We start from the raw sequence: 21,311 nt of genomic DNA on the forward strand, positions 1-21,311 counted from the left end.
TCAACATGGCTGAGAGTCTCGAATCAGAGTTGGAAAACATCTTTAAAGATGTTCAGCCTGACTTGGAGGATTCAGAGGACATGAAAGAGCCTCTGAAATCTCTTCTGGAAGAGGAAAAACCTCCTAAACCCGAGCTCAAGCCATTACCACCATCCTTGAAATATGCATTTCTGGGAGAAGGTGACACTTTTCCAGTGATCATAAGCTCTGGTTTAAATTCACAGGAAGAGGAAGCACTTATTCAAGTGCTAAGGACGCACAAGACAGCTCTTGGGTGGTCCATAGGTGACCTTAAGGGCATAAGCCCAGCTAGATGCATGTACAAAATCTTATTGGAGGATAATGCTAAACCAGTGGTTCAACCACAGAGACGGCTAAATCCAGCCATGAAGGAAGTGGTGCAGAAAGAGGTCACCAAATTACTAGAGGCTGGGATTATTTATCCTATTTCTGATAGCCCCTGGGTGAGCCCTGTCCAAGTCGTCCCAATAAAGGGAGGCATGACAGTGATTCATAATGAAAAAATGAACTGGTTCCTACAAGAACAGTTACAGGGTGGCGCATGTGTATTGACTACAGAAGGCTCAATACAACTACCAGAAAGGATCATTTTCCTTTACCATTCATAGACCAGATGCTAGAAAGACTAGCAGGTCATGATTATTACTGCTTTTTGGACGGCTACTCAGGCTATAACCAGATTGCAGTAGATCCTCAGGATCAAGAGAAAACAGCATTCACATATCCATCTGGAGTGTTTGCTTATAGAAGGATGCCATTTGGGATGTGTAATGCGCCTGCAACCTTTCAGAGATGCATGCTCTCTATTTTCTCTGATATGGTGGAAAAATTTCTGGAAGTCTTCATGGATGACTTCTCAGTATATGGAGACTCATTCAGCTCCTGTCTTGATCACCTGAAACTTGTTCTGAAAAGATGCCAAGAGACCAACCTAGTTTTAAACTGGGAAAAATGTCACTTCATGGTGACTGAAGGGATTGTTCTTGGGCATAAAATCTCAAACAAGGGAATAGAGGTGGATCAAGCAAAAATAGAGGTAATTGAAAAATTACCACCACCTGCCAATGTTAAGGCAATCAAAAGCTTTCTGAGGCATGCAGGATTCTATAGGAGGTTTATAAAGGATTTTTCAAAAATTGCAAAACCTCTAAGCAATCTGCTAGCTGTTGACACGCCATTTGTGTTTGACACAGAGTGCCTGCAGGCGTTTGAAACGCTGAAAGCTAAGCTGGTCACAGCACCAGTTATTTCTGCACCAGACTGGACATTACCATTTGAGCTAATGTGTGATGCCAGTGATCACGCCATTGGTGCAGTGTTGGGACAGAGGCATGACAAGCTTCTGCACGTCATTTATTACGCTAGTCGCGTTCTAAATGATGCCCAGAAAAATTACACAACCACAGAAAAAGAATTACTTGCAGTGGTTTACGCCATTGACAAGTTCAGATCATACTTAGTAGGATCAAAAGTGATTGTGTATACTGATCATGCTGCGCTTAAATATCTACTCACAAAGCAGGATTCAAAACCCAGGCTCATCAGATGGGTGTTGCTTCTGCAAGAGTTTGATATAGAAATAAGAGACAGAAAAGGGACAGAGAACCAAGTGGCTGATCATCTGTCCCGGATAGAGCTAGTAGGAGGGACGCCCCTCCCCTCTCTTGAGATCTCTGAGACTTTTCTGGATGAGCATTTATTTGCCATTCAGGAAACACCATGGTTTGCCGATATTGCAAACTATAAAGCTGCAAGGTTCATACCCAAGGGGTACAACAGGATACAAAAGAAGAAATTAATTACTGATGCAAAGTACTACTTGTGGGATGAACCCTATCTCTTTAAGAGATGTGCAGACGGAATAATCCGTAGGTATGTGCCTAGAGAAGAAGCACAGAGGATCCTGTGGCATTGCCATGGATCTCAATATGGAGGCCATTTCGGAGGTGAGTGAACAGCCACCAAGGTCCTCCAATGTGGCTTCTATTGGCCCACACTCTATAAAGATTCCTGAGAGTTTGTACGTAACTGTGACAGTTGCCAAAGAGCTGGTAATCTGCCTCATGGTTACGCCATGCCTCAACAAGGAATCTTGGAAATTGAGTTGTTTGACGTATGGGGAATTGACTTCATGGGACCTTTCTCACCATCATACTCAAACACTTATATTCTGGTGGCAGTTGACTATGTATCAAAATGGGTTAAGGCCATTGCCACACCCACCAATGATACTAAAACAGTGCTGAAGTTCCTCCATAAACATATCTTTAGCAGGTTTGGTGTCCCTAGAGTACTCATCAGTGATTGGGCACTCACTTCTGCAATAAACAGCTTTACTCTACCATGGTTCGGTATGGAATTCGCCATAAGGTGGCTACTCCATATCATCCACAAACTAATGGGCAAGCTGAAGTCTCTAACAGAGAATTAAAGAGAATCCTAGAACGGACAGTAAGTACCCGTAGAAAGGATTGGGCACGGAGCTTGGATGATGCTCTGTGGGCTTACAGAACAGCATTCAAGACCCCTATAGGGACCTCTCCATACCAACTTGTGTATGGTAAGGCATGTCACCTGCCGGTGGAACTGGAACATAAAGCCTACTGGGCAACCAGATTCTTAAACTTTGATGCCAAGTTAGCAGGAGAAAAAATATTGCTCCAGTTAAATGAGCTAGAGGAATTCAGATTCACAACTTTCGAAAATGCCAAGCTTTATAAAGAGAAATAAAAAAAGTGGCATGACAGAAAGCTGTCATCTAGAATCTTTGAACCAGGACAGAAGGTTCTGCTGTTTAACTCTAAACTCAGGCTATTCCCCGGGAAATTGAAATCCCGGTGGAGGGGACCATACGTGATTACAAGTGTATCACCATATGGTTATGTGGAGCTTCAGGATATTGATTTTGATAAGAAGTTCATTGTAAATGGACAAAGAATCAAGCACTATCTTGAAGGCAACGTTGAGCAAGAGTGCTCAAGGCTGAAGCTAGATTAAAAGCTCAGCAAGGTCCAGCTAAAGACAATAAAGAAGCGCTTGCTGGGAGGCAACCCAACCATGGGGCATCAATCCTCTAAGCATTTTGCCCTATCTTTATTTTTTTTATTTATTTATATAGAGTTCATTGATAACAAGGTAAAGAATTAATTGCATAAGTTCACAGGGTTACAGAAGGAATCTGCACACAAAACAGAGAAAAAGAGCTCACTGGCAAGAAAACGCCAGTAAGGGCCTATTTTGGGCATTCAGCGCCCAAAAGGGGCAGCCAGTGGGCGCTGAACGCCAGTAAGGATAGCAATCTGGCGTTCAACGCCAGAAAAGGGCAACAACTGAGCGTTAAACGCCCAGGAGAACAGCATTTGGGCGTTGAACGCCCAAAACAGGCAGTGTTTGGGCGTTCAAACGCCAGGATGATGGGGAGGAGGTAAATTCATTTTTCTTCATATTTTTTTCATTCTAATCTTAATTTTCACACTTCAATTCATGATTTCTTGCATAAACATGTTAAGAACCCTGATTTCCAAAATCCCTAATTTCTAAAAACCCTACCTTAAAAATATCAAATATATCTTAATCCATAAGCACCAACCCTCTTTTGCAAATTCAGTCCAACTCTTTTTCAAATTTTCAAAACAAATCTAATTTTTTTTCAACTAATATCTTTTTTTTAAATCTCCACATTATCTTTTTCAAAATCTAGATTTATCTTTTTCAAAAATCTTTCATATCTTTTCAATTTTAAACTATATCCTCTCTTATCATATCTTCTATCTTATCTTTTCCAAATCAATCTTTTTATCATATCTTTTCAAAATTTTCGAACCCACCCCCCTCCCTTTATATATGGGTTCGGCCTCCACCCTCCTCAATCAACAATTGCACCTAGCTCTCCTTCTATTCCTCTCCTTTCTTTTCTTTTGCTTGAGGACAAGCAAACCTCTAAGTTTGGTGTGTTTATCCGCGATCACTAAGATCATGGCTCCTAAAGGAAAACAACCCACTCCAAGAGGCAAGAAAGAGAGCGTTCCAAAACCACTTTGGAATCAACGGAAGTTCTTATCTAAAGAACATTCAGACCATTATAACAAAATAATGGGTCTGAGATCAGTGATCCCGGAAGTTAGATTCGATCTGAAAGAAGATGAATATCCGGAGATCCAGGAGCAAATTCGAATCAGGAACTGGGAAGTCCTAGCTAATCCTGAAACGAAAGTAGGGAGGAACATGGTTCAGGAGTTCTATGCTAATATGTGGCAAACTGACAAGCAGAAACTATCTGGGACTGCTTTCTATGACTATCGGACCGTGGTAAGAGGAAAGATTGTTCATACCCACCCTGACAGGATCAGGGAGATCTTAAAGCTACCTCAGCTGAAAGATGATCCAGACTCCTTCAATAGGAGAATGATGAGAACAGACAAGGGCCTGGATAAGATTCTAGAGGACATATGTATCCCTGGAGCCAGGTGGACCACCAACACAAAAGGTGTCCCAAATCAACTCAAGAGAGAAGATCTCAAACCAGTCGCCAGAGGATGGCTGGACTTCATTGGGCATTCTCTGTTGCCCACTAGCAACCGTTCTGAAGTCACTGTTAAAAGAGCAGTGATGATCCATTGCATCATGATGGGAAAAGAAGTGGAAGTTCATCAGCTAATCTCAGCTGAACTCTACAAAATTGCTAACAAAAATTCTAAAGAGGCCAGGTTGGCTTATCCAAGCGTGATTTCTCTGCTCTACAAGGACGCTGGAGTAAGGATGGGAATAACTGAGTATATCTCAGTTGAGAAACCAATCACCAAAGCATCAATGGAAAAACAACAAGCACAGGATGATCCCACCAAGAAGAAAACACAGGAATTTCTCCCAGAAATCCCTCAATCTGAATATTGGGAGTATCTTGAGACATCTGTTACCAAGATACGGGAAGCTATGGAACAAATAATAAAAGAACAGAAGGAACAAAGTCAAATTCTTACCTATATGTTTAAAGAACAAGAGGAGCAAGGGCGTGACTTAAGGGAATTGAAATGCCAGAAGTTATCTCTTGAAGGACCAAGCACCCCACAGATCAGAGGAATACCCACTTCCCAGAATAAAGGTTGTTAAATTCCAATTTCTGCTTTAACTCTGTGATAGTGTCATTATAGAAGTTCACCTTAGGAGTCATATAGTAGTAATTAGTATCTATTTTGATTTTATCTCCAATTAAGCCATAGTTTATTTTTCTCATCATCAGCAAACATGAATAAAATAGTAGATCTTTTGAATAAGAGGCAATAAAATTTCGAGTTTTAATAAGAGAAATTCTAATTAGTTACATGTGGTGGCAATACTTTCTTTCTTCTGAATGAATGCTTGAACAGTGCATATGTCTTTTGAATTTGATGTTTAAGACTGTTAAATATGTTGGCTCTTGAAAGAATGATGAACATGAGACATGTTATTGATAATCTGAAAAATCATAAAAATGATTCTTGAAGCAAGAAAAAGCAGAAAAAAAAAAGCCAATAGCCCTTAAAACCAAAAGGCAAGGGTAATAAAAAGGATCCCAAGGCTTTGAGCATCAGTGGATAGGAGGGCCTAAGGGAATAAAATCCTTACCTAAGCGGCTAAACCGAGCTTTCCCTAACCATGTGCTTGTGGCGTGAAGGTGTCAAGTGAAAACTTGAGACTGAGCGGTTAAAGTCAAGGTCCAAAGCAGAAAGAAGAGTGTGCTTAAGAACTCTGGACACCTCTAATTGGGGACTTTAGCAAAGCTGAGTCACAATCTAAAAGGTTCACCCAATTATGTGTCTGTGGCATTTATGTATCCGGTGGTAATACTGGAAAACAAAGTGCTTAGGGCCACGGCCAAGACTCATGAAATAGCTGTGTTCAAGAATCATCATACTGAAATAGGAGAATTAATAACACTATCTGAATTCTAAGTTCCTATAGATGCCAATCACTCTGAGCTTCAATGGATAAAGTGAGATGCCAAAACTGTTCGGAAGCAAAAAGCTACTAGTCCTGCTCATCTAATTAGAATCTGAGCTTCACTCAAAGACTCTGAGATATTATTGCTTCTCAACCAATTAGTCTTCTATTTTATTTGTCTAGTTGCTTGAGGACAAGCAACAGTTTAAGTTTGGTGTTGTGATGAGCGGATATTTTATACGCTTTTTGGGGTTAACTTCATATAGTTTTTAGTATATTCTAGTTAGTTTTTAGTTTATTTTCATTAGTTTTTAGGAAAAATTCATATTTCTGGACTTTACTATGAGTTGTGTGTTTTTCTGTAATTTCAGATATTTTTCGGGCTGAAATTGAGGGAGCTGAGCAAAAATCTGATTCAGGCTGAAAAAGGACTGCTGATGCTGTTGGATTCTGACCTCCCTGCACTCAAAGTGGATTTTCTGGAGCTACAGAATTCAAAATGGCGCGCTTTCAATTGCGTTGGAAAGTAGACATCCAGGGCTTTCCAGCAATATATAATAGTCCATACTTTTCTCAAAGATAGATGACGTAAACTGGTGTTCAACGCCAGTCCTCTGCCCAATTCCGGCGTCCAGCGCCAGAAAAGAATCAAAAGTTGGAGTTCAACGCCAGAAATGGATCCAAACCTGGTGTTGAACGCCCAAAACAGCCTTATGCACGTGAATTGTTTAAGTCTCAGCCCCAGCACACACCAAGTGGGCCCCAGAAGTGGATCTCTGCACCACCCATCATAGTTTACTCATTTTTTGTAAACCTAGGCTACTAGTTTAGTATTTAAACAACTTTTAGAGATTTATTTTGTATCTCATGACATTTTAGATCTGAATTTTGTACTCTTTGACGGCATGAGTCTCTAAACTCCATTGTTGGGGGTGAGGAGCTCTGCTGTGTCTCGATGAATTAATGCATTTTGTTTTCCATTCAAACATGCGTGTTCCTATCTAAGATATCCATTCGTGCCTAACTATGGAGAAGGTGATGATCAGTGACACTTATCACCTTCCTCAATCCATGAACGTGTGTCTGACAATCACCTCCGTTCTACATCAGATTGAATGAATATCTCTTAGATTCCTTAATTAGAATCTCCGTGGTATAAGCTAGATTGATGGCGGCATTCATGAGAATCCGGAAAGTCTAAACCTTGTCTGTGGTATTCCGAGTAGGATTCTGGAATTGGATGACTGTGACGAACTTCAAACTCGCGAGTGCTGGGCGTAGTGACAGACGCAAAAGGATAGTAAATCCTATTCCGGTACAACTGAGAACCTGCAGAAGATTAGCCGTGCGGTGACAGCGCACCTGGACCCTTTTCACTGGAAGGATGGATGGTAGCCATTGACAACAGTGATCCACCTACACACAACTTGCCATAGAAGGACGTGCGTGCGTGAATCAGAAGACAGAGAAAAGCAGAGATTCAGAAGGCAAAGCATCTCCAAAACTCCAACATATTCTCCATTACTGCATAACAAGTAACCTTTAACCCATACTCTCTTGTTTATTCGCAATTCAACGGATAAATAAAAATTGACTTTCTGACTAAGAATTGCAAGATAACCATAGATTGCTTCAAACCAACAATCTCCGTGGGATTCGACCCTTACTCACGTAAGGTATTACTTGGACGACCCAGTGCACTTGCTGGTTAGTGGTACGAGTTGTGAAAAGTGTGATTCACAATTCGTGCACCAGCCGAGCCAATATTTAAGGGGTAGGGGGTGGGTTTCGAAAATTATTTGAAAAATATATGATAGAAAAAGTGATTTAGAAAAGATAAGTATGATATGAAAAGATGTGATTTAAAATTGAAAAGATATGAAAGATATTTGAAATAGATAAATCTAGATTTTGAAAAAAATAATGTGGAGATTTGAAAAAGATATTGATGAGTTGAAAAAATTTTAGAAGGAAAAGAGATTGATTTGTTTTGGAAAATTTGAAAAAGAGTTGGATTGGATTGAAAAATAGGATTTGTGTTTATGGATTAAGATACATTTGATATTTTTGAAATAGGGTTTTTAGAAATTAGGGTTAAAAGATTTTTGGAATTGAGAGTTTGTAACATGTTTATGCAAGAAATCATGAATTGAAACATGAAAATTAAAATTAAAATAAAAATTGTGAAGTAAAAACGAATTTACCTCCTCCCCACCATCCTGGCGTTAAACGCCCAAATGCTGCATGTTTTGGGCGTTTAACGCCTAAATGCTGCTTCTCTTGGGCGTTCAATGCCCAACTGTTGCTTCTTTCTGGCGTTGAACGCTAGGAACTCCTTTGTCATTGGGCGTTTTTCTGAACGCCCAGGATGCTGTAAATCTGGCGTTAAATGCCCAGATGGCTATCCTTACTGGCGTTCAACGCCCAGTAGATGCTTCTTTTGGGCGTTGAACGCCCAAAATAGCCTTTTACTGGCGTTTTCTTGCCAGTGAGCTCCTTTTGTCTGTTTTGTGCTCTGAATCCTTCTGTAGCCCTGTGAACTTATGCAATTGATTCTTTACCTTGTTAATATTAAGCTCATGTAATTAAAAATGAAAAATAAAATAAAATAAAATAAAATAAAATAAAATAAAATAAAATAAAATAAAATAAAATAACAGAAAAAGTCAGCTGATGGCTGGGTTGCCTCCCAGCAAGCGCTTCTTTATTGTCTTTAGCTGGACCTTGCTGAGCTTTTAATCTAGCCTCAGCCTTGAGCACTCTTGCTCAACATTGCCTTCAAGATAGTGCTTGATTCTCTGTCCATTAACAATGAACTTCTTATCAGAATCAATGTCTTGAAGCTCCACATAACTATATGGTGATACACTTCACATATGGTCCCCTCCACCGGGATTTCAGTTTTCCGGGGAATAGCCTGAGCCTAGAGTTAAACAACAGAACCTTTTGTCCTGATTCAAAGATTCTAGATGACAGCTTTCTGTCATGCCACCTTTTTTATTTCTCTTTATAAAGCTTGGATTTTCGAAAGCAGTGAATCTGAATTCCTCTAGCTCATTCAGCTGGGGCAATTTTTTTTCTCCAGCTAATTTGGCATCAAAGTTTAGGAATCTGGTTGCCCAGTAGGCCTTATGTTCCAGTTCCACGGGCAGGTGACAAGCCTTACCATACACAAGTTGGTATGGAGAGGTCCCTATAGGAGTCTTGAATGCTGTTCTGTAAGCCCACAGAGCATCATCCAAGCTTCGTGCCCAATCCTTTCTACGGGTACTTATAGTAAGTTCCAGGATTCTTTTTAGTTCTCTGTTAGAAACTTCAGCTTGCCCATTTGTCTGTGGATGATATAGAGTCGCCACCTTGTGGCGAATCCCATACCGGACCATGGCAGAGTAAAGCTGTTTGTTGCAGAAGTGAGTGCCCCCATCACTGATTAGTACCCTAGGGACACCAAACCTGCTGAAGATATGTTTTTGGAAGAACTTCAGCACTGTTTTAGTATCATTGGTGGGTGTGGCAACGGCCTCTACCCATTTTGATACATAGTCAATTGCCACCAGAATATAAGTGTTTGAGTATGATGGTGGGAAAGGTCCCATGAAGTCAATTCCCCACACGTCAAACAACTCAATCTCCAAGATTCCTTGTTGAGGCATGGCGTAACCATGAGGCAGATTACCAGCTCTTTGGCAACTGTCACAGTTACGTACAAACTCTTGCGAATCTCTATAGAGTGTAGGCCAGTAGAAGCCACATTGGAGGACCTTGGTGGCTGTTCGCTCACCTCCGAAATGGCCTCCATATTGTGATCCATGGCAATGCCATAAGATCCTCTGTGCTTCTTCTCTAGGCACACACCTACGGATTATTCCGTCTGCACATCTCTTAAAGAGATAGGATTCATCCCACAAGTAGTACTTTGCATCAGTAATTAATTTTTTCTTTTGTTGCCTGCTGTACTCCTTGGGTATGAACCTTGCAGCTTTATAGTTTGCAATGTCTACAAACCATGGTGTTTCCTGAATGGCAAACAAATGCTCATCCAGAAAGGTTTCAGAGATCTCAATAGAGGGAAAGGACGCCCCTTCTACTGGCTCTATCCGGGACAGATGGTCAGCCACTTGGTTTTCTGTCCCTTTTCTGTCTCTTATTTCTATATCAAACTCCTGCAGAAGCAACACCCATCTTATGAGCCTGGGTTTTGAATCCTGCTTTATGAGTAGATATTTAAGAGCAGCATGGTCAGTGTACACAATCACTTTGGATCCTACTAAGTATGATCTAAACTTGTCAATGGCATAAACCACTGCAAGCAATTCTTTTTCTGTGGTTGTGTAGTTTTTCTGGGCATCATTTAAAACACAGCTAGCATAATAAATGACATGCATAAGTTTGTCATGCCTTTGCCCCAGTACTGCACCAATGGCATGGTCACTAGCATCACACATTAGTTCAAATGGTAATGTCCAGTCTGGTGTAGAAATAACTGGTGTTGTGACCAGCTTAGCTTTCAGAGTTTCAAACGCCTGCAGGCACTCTGTGTCAAACACAAACGGCGTGTCAGCAGCTAGCAGATTGCTCAGAGATTTTGCAATTTTTGAAAAATCCTTTATAAACCTCCTGTAGAATCATGCATGCCCCAGAAAGCTTCTGATTGCCTTAACATTAGCAGGTGGTGGTAATTTTTCAATTACTTCCACTTTAGCTTAATCTACCTCTATTCCCTTGTTTGAAATTTTATGCCCAAGGACAATCCCTTCAATCACCATAAAGTGACATTTTTCCCAGTTTAAAACTAGGTTGGTCTCTTGGCATCTTTTCAGAACAAGTGTTAGGTGATCAAGACAGGAGCTGAATGAGTCTCCATATACTGAGAAGTCATCCATGAAGACTTCCAGAAATTTTTCCACCATATTAGAAAAAATAGAGAGCATGCATCTTTGAAAGGTTGCAGGCGCATTACACAGCCCAAATGGCATCCTTCTGTAAGCAAACACTCCAGATGGACATGTGAATACTGTTTTCTCTTGATCCTGGGGATCTACTACAATTTGGTTGTAGCCTGAATAGCCATCCAAAAAGCAGTAATAATCATGACCTGCTAGTCTTTCTAGCATCTGGTCTATGAATGGTAAGGGAAAATGATCCTTTCTGGTGGCTGTATTGAGCCTTCTGTAGTCAATACACATGCGCCACCCTGTAACTGTTCTTGTAGGAACCAGTTCATTTTTCTCATTATGAACCACTGTCATGCCTCCCTTTTTGGGGACAACTTGGACAGGGCTCACCCAGGGGCTATCAGAAATAGGATAAATAATCCCAGCCTCTAGTAATTTGGTAACCTCTTTCTGCACCACTTCCTTCATGGCTGGATTTAGCCGCCTTTGTGGTTGAACCACTGGCTTAGCATTGTCCTCCAATAAGATCTTGTGCATGCATCTAGCTGGGCTTATGCCCTTAAGGTCACCTATGGACCACCCAAGAGCTGTCTTGTGTGTCCTTAGCACTTGAATTAGTGCTTCCTCTTCCTGTGGATTTAAAGCAGAGCTTATGATCACTGAAAAAGTGTCACCTTCTCCGAGAAATGCATATTTCAGGGAAGGTGGTAATGATTTGAGCTCGGGTTTAGGAGGTTTTTCCTCTTCTTGAGGAAGTTTCAGAGGCTCTTTCAATTCCTCTGAATCCTCTAGATCAGGCGGAACATCTTTAAGGATGTTTTCCAGCTCTGATTTGAGACTCTCAGCCATGTTGATCTCCTCCACCAGAGAGTCAATAAGATCAACTTTCACGCAGTCTTTTGGTATGTCTGGATGCTGCATGGCCTTGACAGCATTCAACTTAAACTCATCCTCATTGACTCTCAGGGTTACTTCCCCCTTTTGCACATCAATGAGAGTTCGTCCTGTTGCTAGGAAAGGTCTTCCTAGAATGAGAGTAGCACTCTTGTGCTCCTCCATTTCCAGCACCACAAAGTCAGTGGGAAAGGCGAATGGCCCAACCCTGACAATCATGTCCTCAATCACGCCTGAAGGGTATTTAATGGAGCCATCAGCAAGTTAGAGACATATCCAGGTCGGTTTAACTTCTTCAGTTAAACCAAGATTTCTGATGGTGGATGCAGGTATTAGGTTGATGCTTGCCCCAAGATCGCATAAAGCTGTCCTGGTGCAATTACCCTCTAGTATGCATGGTATCAGAAAGCTTTCGGGATCTTTAAGCTTTTCTGGAAAGCTTTTCAGAATGACTGCACTGCATTCTTCAGTGAGGAGAACTCTTTCAGTTTCTCTCCAATCCTTCTTATGACTCAAGATCTCTTTCATGAACTTGACATAAGAAGGTATTTGCTCAAGTGCCTCTGCAAATGGAATCTTTATTTCAAGAGTCCTGAAATAATTTGCAAAGCGAGTAAATCGCTTATCCTGCTCCTCTTGGCGGAGTTTTTGAGGATAAGGTATCTTGACTTTATATTCCTCAACCTTAGTTGCTGCAGGTTTATTTCCTACAGAGGTGGTTGGAGAAGCCTTTTTAGAGGGGTTGTTATCAGCACTTGTATATGTCTGATCCCTCACTGGCATTTGAATGCCAGAGTTAGAAGCTGGAGTGACGTTGGACGCCAACTCCTCACCTGTTCCTGGCGTCTGAACGCCAGAACTGTGCTTCCTTTGGGCGTTCAACGCCAATTCCTTGCATGTTTCTGGCGTTGAACGCCAGGACTGAGCATGGTTTGGGCGTTCAACGCCAGCTTTCCACCCAATTTCTGGCGTTTGAGTGCCAGAATTATTCCTCTTCGGGCTCTTACTGTCCTCAGATGGATTTTGGGTAGTTTGCTCATTTCTTGGCTTCCTGCTACCTTGAGGTGAGGCATCTAATGTTTTTCCACTTCTTAATTGAACTGCTTGGCACTCTTCTGTTATTTATTTTGACAGGTGCTGCTTTGTTTGCTTTAATTGTACTTCCATATTTATATTAGCCACCCTTGTCTCTTGTAGTCTTTCCTTGAATTTGGCTAACTGTTTTGTTAGAAAATCCAATTGCTGGTTGAATTTAGTAGCTTGTTCTGCAGGACTGAGTTCAGTAGTCACTATTTTAGCCTCTTCTTTCATGGAAGGTTCGCTGCTTAGGTACAGATGCTGATTTCTGGCAACTGTATCAATGAGCTCTTGAGCTTCTTCAATTGTCTTTCTCATGTGGATAGATCCACCAGCTGAGTAGTCTAGAGAAATCTGAGCTCTTTCTGTAAGCCCATAATAGAAGATGTCTAGCTGAACCCACTCTGAAAATATTTCAGAGGGGCATTTTCTTAGCATCTCTCTGTATCTCTCTCAGGCATCATAAAGAGATTCATTATCTCCTTGTTTAAAGTCTTGGATGTCCAGCCTTAGCTGTGTCATCCTTTTTGGAGGGAAATATTGATTCAGGAATTTTTCTGACAGCTGTTTCCATGTCCTTATGCCAGCCTTAGGTTGGTTATTTAACCACCTCTTAGCTTGGTCTTTTACAACAAATGGAAACAGTAATAATCTGTAGACATCTTGATCTACTTCCTTATCATGTACTGTGTCAGCAATCTGTAAGAACTGTGCCAGAAACTCTGTAGGTTCTTCCTGTGGAAGACCAGAATACTGGCAACTTTGCTGCACCATGATAATGAGCTGAGGATTCAACTCAAAGCTACTAACTCCAATGGAGGGTATACAGATACTACTCCCATATGAAGCAGTAGTGGGGTTAGCATATGACCCCAGAGTCCTTCTGGACTGCTCTTTTCCACTTAGGTCCATGATGGAAAAAAGGGAATTGATGTGAATTGCAATTAAAATATATTTTTATTTTTATTTTATAAAAAGAGAACGAATAATCAAAAAAATAAATAAAAATGAAATAAAATAACTAGAAATTAAATATAGATTTCGAAAATTAAGAATAAAAAATTTTAAAATTAAAATAATTACTTAATTAAGAATATTTGAAAAACTTTGGATATGATTTTTGAAAAAGGTTTTAAATTTTGAAATAAAAATCTGAATTTTAAAAGCAATTTTCGAAAGTTTGCTTTAAAATAGAGAGAAAAAATACTTTTGAATTTAATAAGGAAAGAGAAAAATAATAAAGTAGCACAAGATTTAAAATTTTTAGATCTAATGCTCCTTGTTTTCGAAAATTTTGGAGGGAAAATACCAAGGAACACTAAACTTAAAAAATTTTAAGATCAAAACACAAGGAAGACTTAAGAACACTTTGAAGACTCATAAGAACACGAAGAACAAAAATTCAAAGACTCAAAAGAATCAAGAACATAAAAAGAACACCAAACTTAAAATTTTTAGAAAATCACAATAAAATTTTTGAAAACTAAAGAAAAGCTAACAAGAAAACACCAAACTTAAAGTTTGGCACAAGATTTAATCAAAGAAAAATTATTTTTGAAAAAGTTTTAAACCCAATTACCAAGAACATAAACACAACGCTCTAGCCAATTGAGTTATAAATTTAAAGTGTTTTAATATGGTATATAATAAATAATATATATATATTTTTTAGATACTAATAATTCGAAAAATGCACAAGAAAAACAAGAAAAATCACAAAACAAGAAAAACTAAAGATCAAACAAGGAAAATAAACAAGAACAACTTGAAGATTAAGAAAGAACAATGAACACAATTTCGAAAATTTAAAAGAAAATAAAAACATGCAATTGACACCAAACTTAAAATATGAAACTAAAGTCAAACAGAAAAACTCAATTATCAGTTTATAAAATTTTTGAAAAATTTAAAAAGAGAAAATAAGGATTTAAAAAAAAATTTCAACCAAAAACAATAATAGAAGACTCTAAACCAAAAAGAAAAAATTTTTCCTAATCTAAGCAACAAAATAAACCGTCAGTTTTTCAAACTCAAATAATCCCCGGCAACGGCACCAAAAACTTGGTGCACGAAATTGTGTATGTCAATGTCAATATTACTATTTCTCACAAATTCGCACAACGAACCAGCAAGTGCACTGGGTCGTCCAAGTAATACCTTACGTGAGTAAGAGTCGAATCCCACGAAGATTGTTGGCTTGAAGCAATCTATGGTTATTTTATAATTCTTAGTCATGATATCAATTATATTTATCAGTTTGAATTGCGAAAAATAAAAGAGCATGAAATAAAGACTTGTTCTGCAGTAATGGAGAATATGTTGGAGTTTTGGAGATGCATTTTCTTCTGAATCTCTGCTTTTCCCTGTCTTCTTCTTCACGCACGCAAGGTCCTCCTATGGCAAGCTGTGTGTTGGTGGATCACCGTTGTCAATGGCTACCATCCGTTCTCTCAGTGAAAAAGGTCCAGGTGCGCTGTCATCGCACGGCTAATCATCTGTCGGTTCCCACTCATGCTGGAATAGGATCCATTGATCCTTTTGCGTTTGTCACTACGCCCAGCCCTTGTGAGTTTGAAGCTCGTCACAGTCATTCAATCCCTGAATCCTACTCGGAATACCACAGACAAGGTTTAGACTTTCCGGATTCTCAGGAATGCTGCCAATGGAGTCTAGCTTATACCACGAAGATTCTGATTAAGGAATCCAAGAGATATTCATTCAATCGAAGGTAGAACGGAGGTGATTGTCAGGCACGCATTCATAGGTTGAGGATGATGATGAGTGTCACGGATCATCACATCCATTATATTAAAGTGCGAATGAACATCTTAGATAGAAACAAGCGTGTTTGAATGGAAAACAGAAGTAATTGCATTAATTCATCGAGACACAGTAGAGCTCCTCACCCCCAACAATGGAGTTTAGAGGCTCATGCCGTCAAAGAGTACAAAGTTCAGATCTAAAATGTCATGAGGTACAAAATAAATCTCTAAAAGTTGTTTAAATATTAAACTAGTAACCTAGGTTTACAGAAAATGAATAAACTATGATAGATGGTGCAGAAATCTACTTCTGGAGCCCACTTGGTGTGTGCTGGGGCTGGGACTTAAGCTTCTCACGTACCTAGGCTATTTCTGGAGTTAAACGCCAGGTTGTAACCTGTTTTTGGCGTTGAACTCCAACTTGTAACCTGTTTCTGGCGCTGAACGCCAGACTACAACATGGAACTAGCGTTGAACACTAGTTTACGTCATCTATCCTTGAGCAAAGTATGGACTATTATATATATCTGAAAAGCCCTGGATGTCTACTTTCCAACGCAATTGGAAGAACGCCAATTGAACTCCTGTAGCTCCAGAAAATCCATTCCGAGTGCAGAGAGGTCAGAATCCAACAGCATCAGCAGTCCTTTTTTCAGCCTCAATCAGATTTTTGCTCAGCTCCCTCAATTTCAGCCAGAAAGTACCTGAAATTACAGAAAAACACACAAACTCATAGTAAAGTCCAGAAATATCAATTTTGCCTAGAAACTAATGAAAATAAACTAAAAACTAACTAAAACATACTAAAAACTACATGAAATTAACCCCAAAAAGCGTATAAACTATCCGCTCATCACCTTCCAAGTGTTTGATAAAATGCTTGGTTGGATTTTAAATTAGATTTTTATGTTCTTGACTTGGATTGATTAATTAGAAAATTTTGAATTGTCAAAGTTTCTTGTTGAATGGCAATTGAAGATTGCCGGTTAGCTTGAACTTCACTAAATCTAGTCTCTCATTATGAGTTGACTAGGACTTGTGAATTCAAGTTGATTGTATGCACTTGACCTTCCTCCATTGCTTAGAGGCTAACTAAGTGAATGCAATTCACATTTACCATCACAATTGATGATGATAATGAGGATAGAATTTCTAATTCTCAATCCTTGCTAAGAGCTTTCTTAGTTATTAGTTTATTTTTCTCGCAATCTATATTTTCTTGTTCCTTATTTCAAAAACCCCAAAAATATACTTTTCCATGACCAATAATAAACTACACTTCCTTGCAATTCCTTGAGAGACGACCCGAGGTTTGAATACTTTGGTTAATTTTATTGGGTTTGCTTAAGTGACAAACAATTTAAACATTGATTGAGGATAATTTGTTGGTTTAGAACTATACTTGCAATGCGATATTTTTGTGAAAATCTTTACCGACATTTTTCCTCTGTCACCTATCCAAACCAAAACCCTAGCCCACCCGACCCAAACTCCACCTGATCGTAGTGAAGACAGGGCACAAAGCTTCTTCTTTCCATGGCTGCTGCCACCAATGATGACCAAAAACAAAATCCAAACAACAACGGCCTAGTCCAACTCCCTAAATCCAATTGGGGATCTATAAAATTGGCTCCTTATTCCCTGTTTCCAATAGCTGGCTCCCCCTTCAACAACCAAGGTAGACAAGCTTATGAGCTCTGCCAAGCCTGTTCATTACAACCAACATTTTGCCACTTGTCAACACATCCTTGCATCTGTATGCATAAATTTGTACCATATAATTGGCCTCTAATTTTTCATAGTCATTCACACTATGGTTCTAAAAACTAGATAGGATCGGTCAATCGTACTGGTTCAATCGTAAAATGGCAGCACAAACGGTTCTATTTGTTTTGTAAAATTCCTGCCTCCAAAACCGGACGCGAGCCGCTGAACTGTTTAGGAACCAGTCGGTCGAACTGGATGGGGAACTTGGCCGAGTAAATACTCATAGTCGTCCCTGAGATTCACGTAATTACTCATAGTAATCCCTAAGATTCCGATTTCCCCATTGTAGTCATCCAGATAGAGCTCCGAGCACTCAAAGTGGTCCCCGGCCATATTTCAGGTGATGACTCATCACCGGAGTGCTGACGTGGCCACGGATTGCCATGTGGGAAGTGGTCCAAAACGTCGTCGTTTTGGGTTTGGCGCCCTTGAAAGCAAAAAAAGACGCCGTTTAGGTGTTATTTAGTATGAAAAACAGTTTTCTCCCCCAACACAAACACTTCACTTCACTCGTCTCTTCTTCTTCCACCCTCTGACTTCTTCTTCATCTCCCCATCAATGGCGTAGTCGTAGGGTTGTATTCGCTGGGTTTAGAAAAATTTGAGAGAAGAAGCAATCCAACCAGAAGTTGTTATCGTTCTTCCCCTGCTTCACCATAAGTATGAGGTTCTGACTTTGTGATTGAACTCAAGGTAACCTTCATCTTTTTTACTTTGCATTTTCAATACAGTATTGGTTGATGATATGCAAGTTGTTAGTGTAGTTGAGGTTCTGGAGTTTTAGTGTCATTGTAGTATCTAGGGTTTGAAGGCAGGCTGGGGTTTGTGGGGTTGCTCTATTTAACCCGAATGAAACAGAGATGAAACAGAGAGTTGTATGCAGGATTGGAAAAATATGTTTTCTTGTGGTGATTAATTTTTTTTAATGCATTTGTAGGTTTTCAAATTCTTCCTGTACTAAGGAAAAATTTAAAATTTCTTGCAGATGGAAGAGAAGTTGGACATCATGTTTCATCATGGGGGTGACTTCAAGAAAAATGCAAAAGGCTTTATGGTATATTCTCTGGACATCAAGGCCTGTTTAGGTGATATAGACACTGATACTCTAGATGTCTTCTACATACGGAACTACCATAAGGAGCTTGGGTACAATGACATAAAACAGTGCAGATGGTATGTTCCTGGAAAAGGCTTGGATAATAGGTTGAGAAATGTAAACAGTGACAAAGAGATAAGAGAGATGGTGAATTGTGCTAGGACAAATGAGGGATTGATTGATGTATATTTCGAATATGGAGTGTCAGTGCCGGAGGTGTTAGAGGGAGACAACACAGTTGTGTACTTGGATGACGATGGTGGAGAGGGGTGTAATGTAGGTACAGATGCTGATGTGAGTCCCCCACTCAATGAGACTAATGCACTCATAGTTGCTCCTATCCCGAAGGTTGTACCCAATAGTTCTCGCAAATTCATTCCCAAAGAAAACAAAACATCTCCACGGCAATCACAACCATCACACTCCAAAACCAAGATGCCTACAAAAAATGTAATCCTCCCAAGACAACCAACTCTCGCAAGAAGACTAACCCCCAAAGCCCACGAAGCCCACCAAAACCAGCCAGCCCACGAAGCCCAGTCAGAGTACTAAATCAGATAAGAGCAACAAGCAGAAACTGTCCAAGAGATCAAGTATTTTCAGGAGACCCTGTACACGGTCAGCTGCTAGAGGATTCAGGAGCAAAGTGTTTAACAATGAAGTTCCTTTTAATGTATCTTCTGACTCCTCTGACAATGAAGATGATAGCTTGTTTAAGCTAGGTCCGGATGAGGGTAGTTCCTCTGATTCTGAGGCTACAGGGAATGATCCTAAAACTGGGAGTAGGATTAGGAGAAACATAGTACATGCAGCGGCGGGTAAGAGAAATACTAATCCACTAGGTAAAGGCAAGGAGAAGATATTACATGAAGATGACGGTTTGGTGCAGGAGGTGAGAGATGCTGAAGTTGACCTTGGGTTTGTGGGTTGTGTTCATGAAGGTGCAGAGGATGGACTAGACCCAAGTGTTGACTCAGATGGCACCAATTCTTGGTACTCAGAGGAGATGAAGATGCCTCCAAATTCAGAAGATGAGCTGGAGGATGGAAATGATTCTAAAGAGGCAAGTTCGCTGTTTAGGGAGGGTGCAAGGTTTGGAGAGCTGCATCTTGAGGTTGGCATGAAGTTCGGAACGAAATGGGAATTTAGAGAAGCTGTGAGGGAATACACAATCCAAGAAGGTAGAAGCATAAAGCTAGTGAAAAATGATAACATAAGGTGTAGGGCGGTGTGTAAGGTTGAAGAGTGTCCATGGGTAGCTTATGCATCAAGAGACCATGAAGACACCTGTTGGCAAATTAAGACCTTCAACGATGACCACACTTACCCAAGAGAGGACAAGAATAGGGCTGCCAACAGGAATTGGGTATGCAGCAAGCTTGTAAAGAAGGTGAGAAAGTATCCAAATTTTAGACATTGCGAGGCTACAACTTACTTCAAGACACGGTTTGACTTGACACTGAATAAGAATTCAATATCCAGGGCATTAATGGATGCTAGAAATGTAGTGTATGGGGATGAGAAAGAGCAATATAGGATGGTTAGGGATTATGGTATGACGCTGTTGAAGACTAATCCCGGTTCTAGTGTACAAATATGCACCACCCCCCAACCAGATGGTGAAGTTACCTTTGATAGGATGTATGTATGCTTAGGCGGCTGTAAAAATGGGTTCAAGGATGGCTGCCGTCCATTGATTGGTCTGGATGGTGCTTTCCTGAAGACAAAGTTTGGTGGCCAGATTTTGTCAGCCGTGGGGTTAGATGCAAATCACCATATCTATGTCATAGCCTGGGCTGTTGTGAGAGTGGAGAATACAAAGACATGGAGATGGTTTCTTGAGCTACTTCATCAGGACTTGGATTACTATAAAGATCATGACTGGTGCTTCATATCAGATATGCAAAAGGTATATGCTTATATTGGATATTCATTGTTAGATGGTCCATTAAGAATTGTGCTGTTATATGCTTATATGCTTGTATGTAGAACTTGTAATTATGGTGTGTAAACTCAAACTTTGCTGCTATATGGAGAATGTTGCTTTCATTGGATATTGATGCCGTTAACAATTGTGCTTTCGTTATGCTTGTATGCTTATATAGAGAACTTGTAATTATTGGCTGAAATCTGATTAATCAGGGTGTCCTGTAAGCATGTTATATACTGCCTGAGTCATTATGTGCACGCTGGATAAATGTTAGGGACTTGTATGGGTCACGACTACGAATTGTAGGGACCATTATGGAGATACTAACCAAATTTCAGGGACTTTTATGTGTCACGATTATAATTTCAGGGACGTTTATATGCAAATTACTTTTATAGTCATGTATGTATAATGTTTATAATGTTGCAAGAATCTGGCAGGGACTGATATCAGCAGTGAAAGAGGTGATGCCTAATGTGCATCACCGTTTCTGCGTCTGGCATTTATAGAAAAATTTCAACAAGAATTGGAAGGACTTACAGCTACGGGGACTTTTATGGGAATGTGCAAGGGCAACAACATACCAAGAATTCAGGGATGGAATGGACAAGATCAAAAGGTTAAATGAGGATGCTTGGGTATATTTGGAGAAGTGGCCGATGGATGCTTGGACCAGAAGCTTATTCAGCCATAAGCCGAAGTTGGATAATATTTGTAACAACGCATGCAAGGTGTTCAATTCTAAGATCAAGGATGCACGAGCCAAACCCATCATAACATTGCTGGAGGAGGTAAGGATGTTTGTTATGCGCACCATAGCGAAAAACAAGGTAAAACTGAAGAATCATACTGGAAAGCTCACACCAGTTATAAAGAGCAGGCTGGAAAAGGTTAGGAAAGAATCCAAACATTGGAAGCCTATTTGGACTGGGAATAACAGATAAGAAAAAT

At 40.0% G+C, this 21,311-nt stretch overlaps 1 pseudogene; it reads left to right on the top strand.

Moving 5' to 3' along the window:
* Positions 1-18,319: 18,319 nt before the first annotated feature.
* LOC148568792 (uncharacterized) lies at positions 18,320-21,304 on the top strand (annotated as a pseudogene).
* Positions 21,305-21,311: the final 7 nt, after the last annotated feature.

Source organism: Arachis ipaensis, chromosome B4 (genome assembly GCF_059453495.1).
Source record: "Arachis ipaensis isolate K30076 ecotype BB chromosome B4, ASM5945349v1, whole genome shotgun sequence".
Classification (NCBI taxonomy): Eukaryota; Viridiplantae; Streptophyta; class Magnoliopsida; order Fabales; family Fabaceae; genus Arachis; species Arachis ipaensis.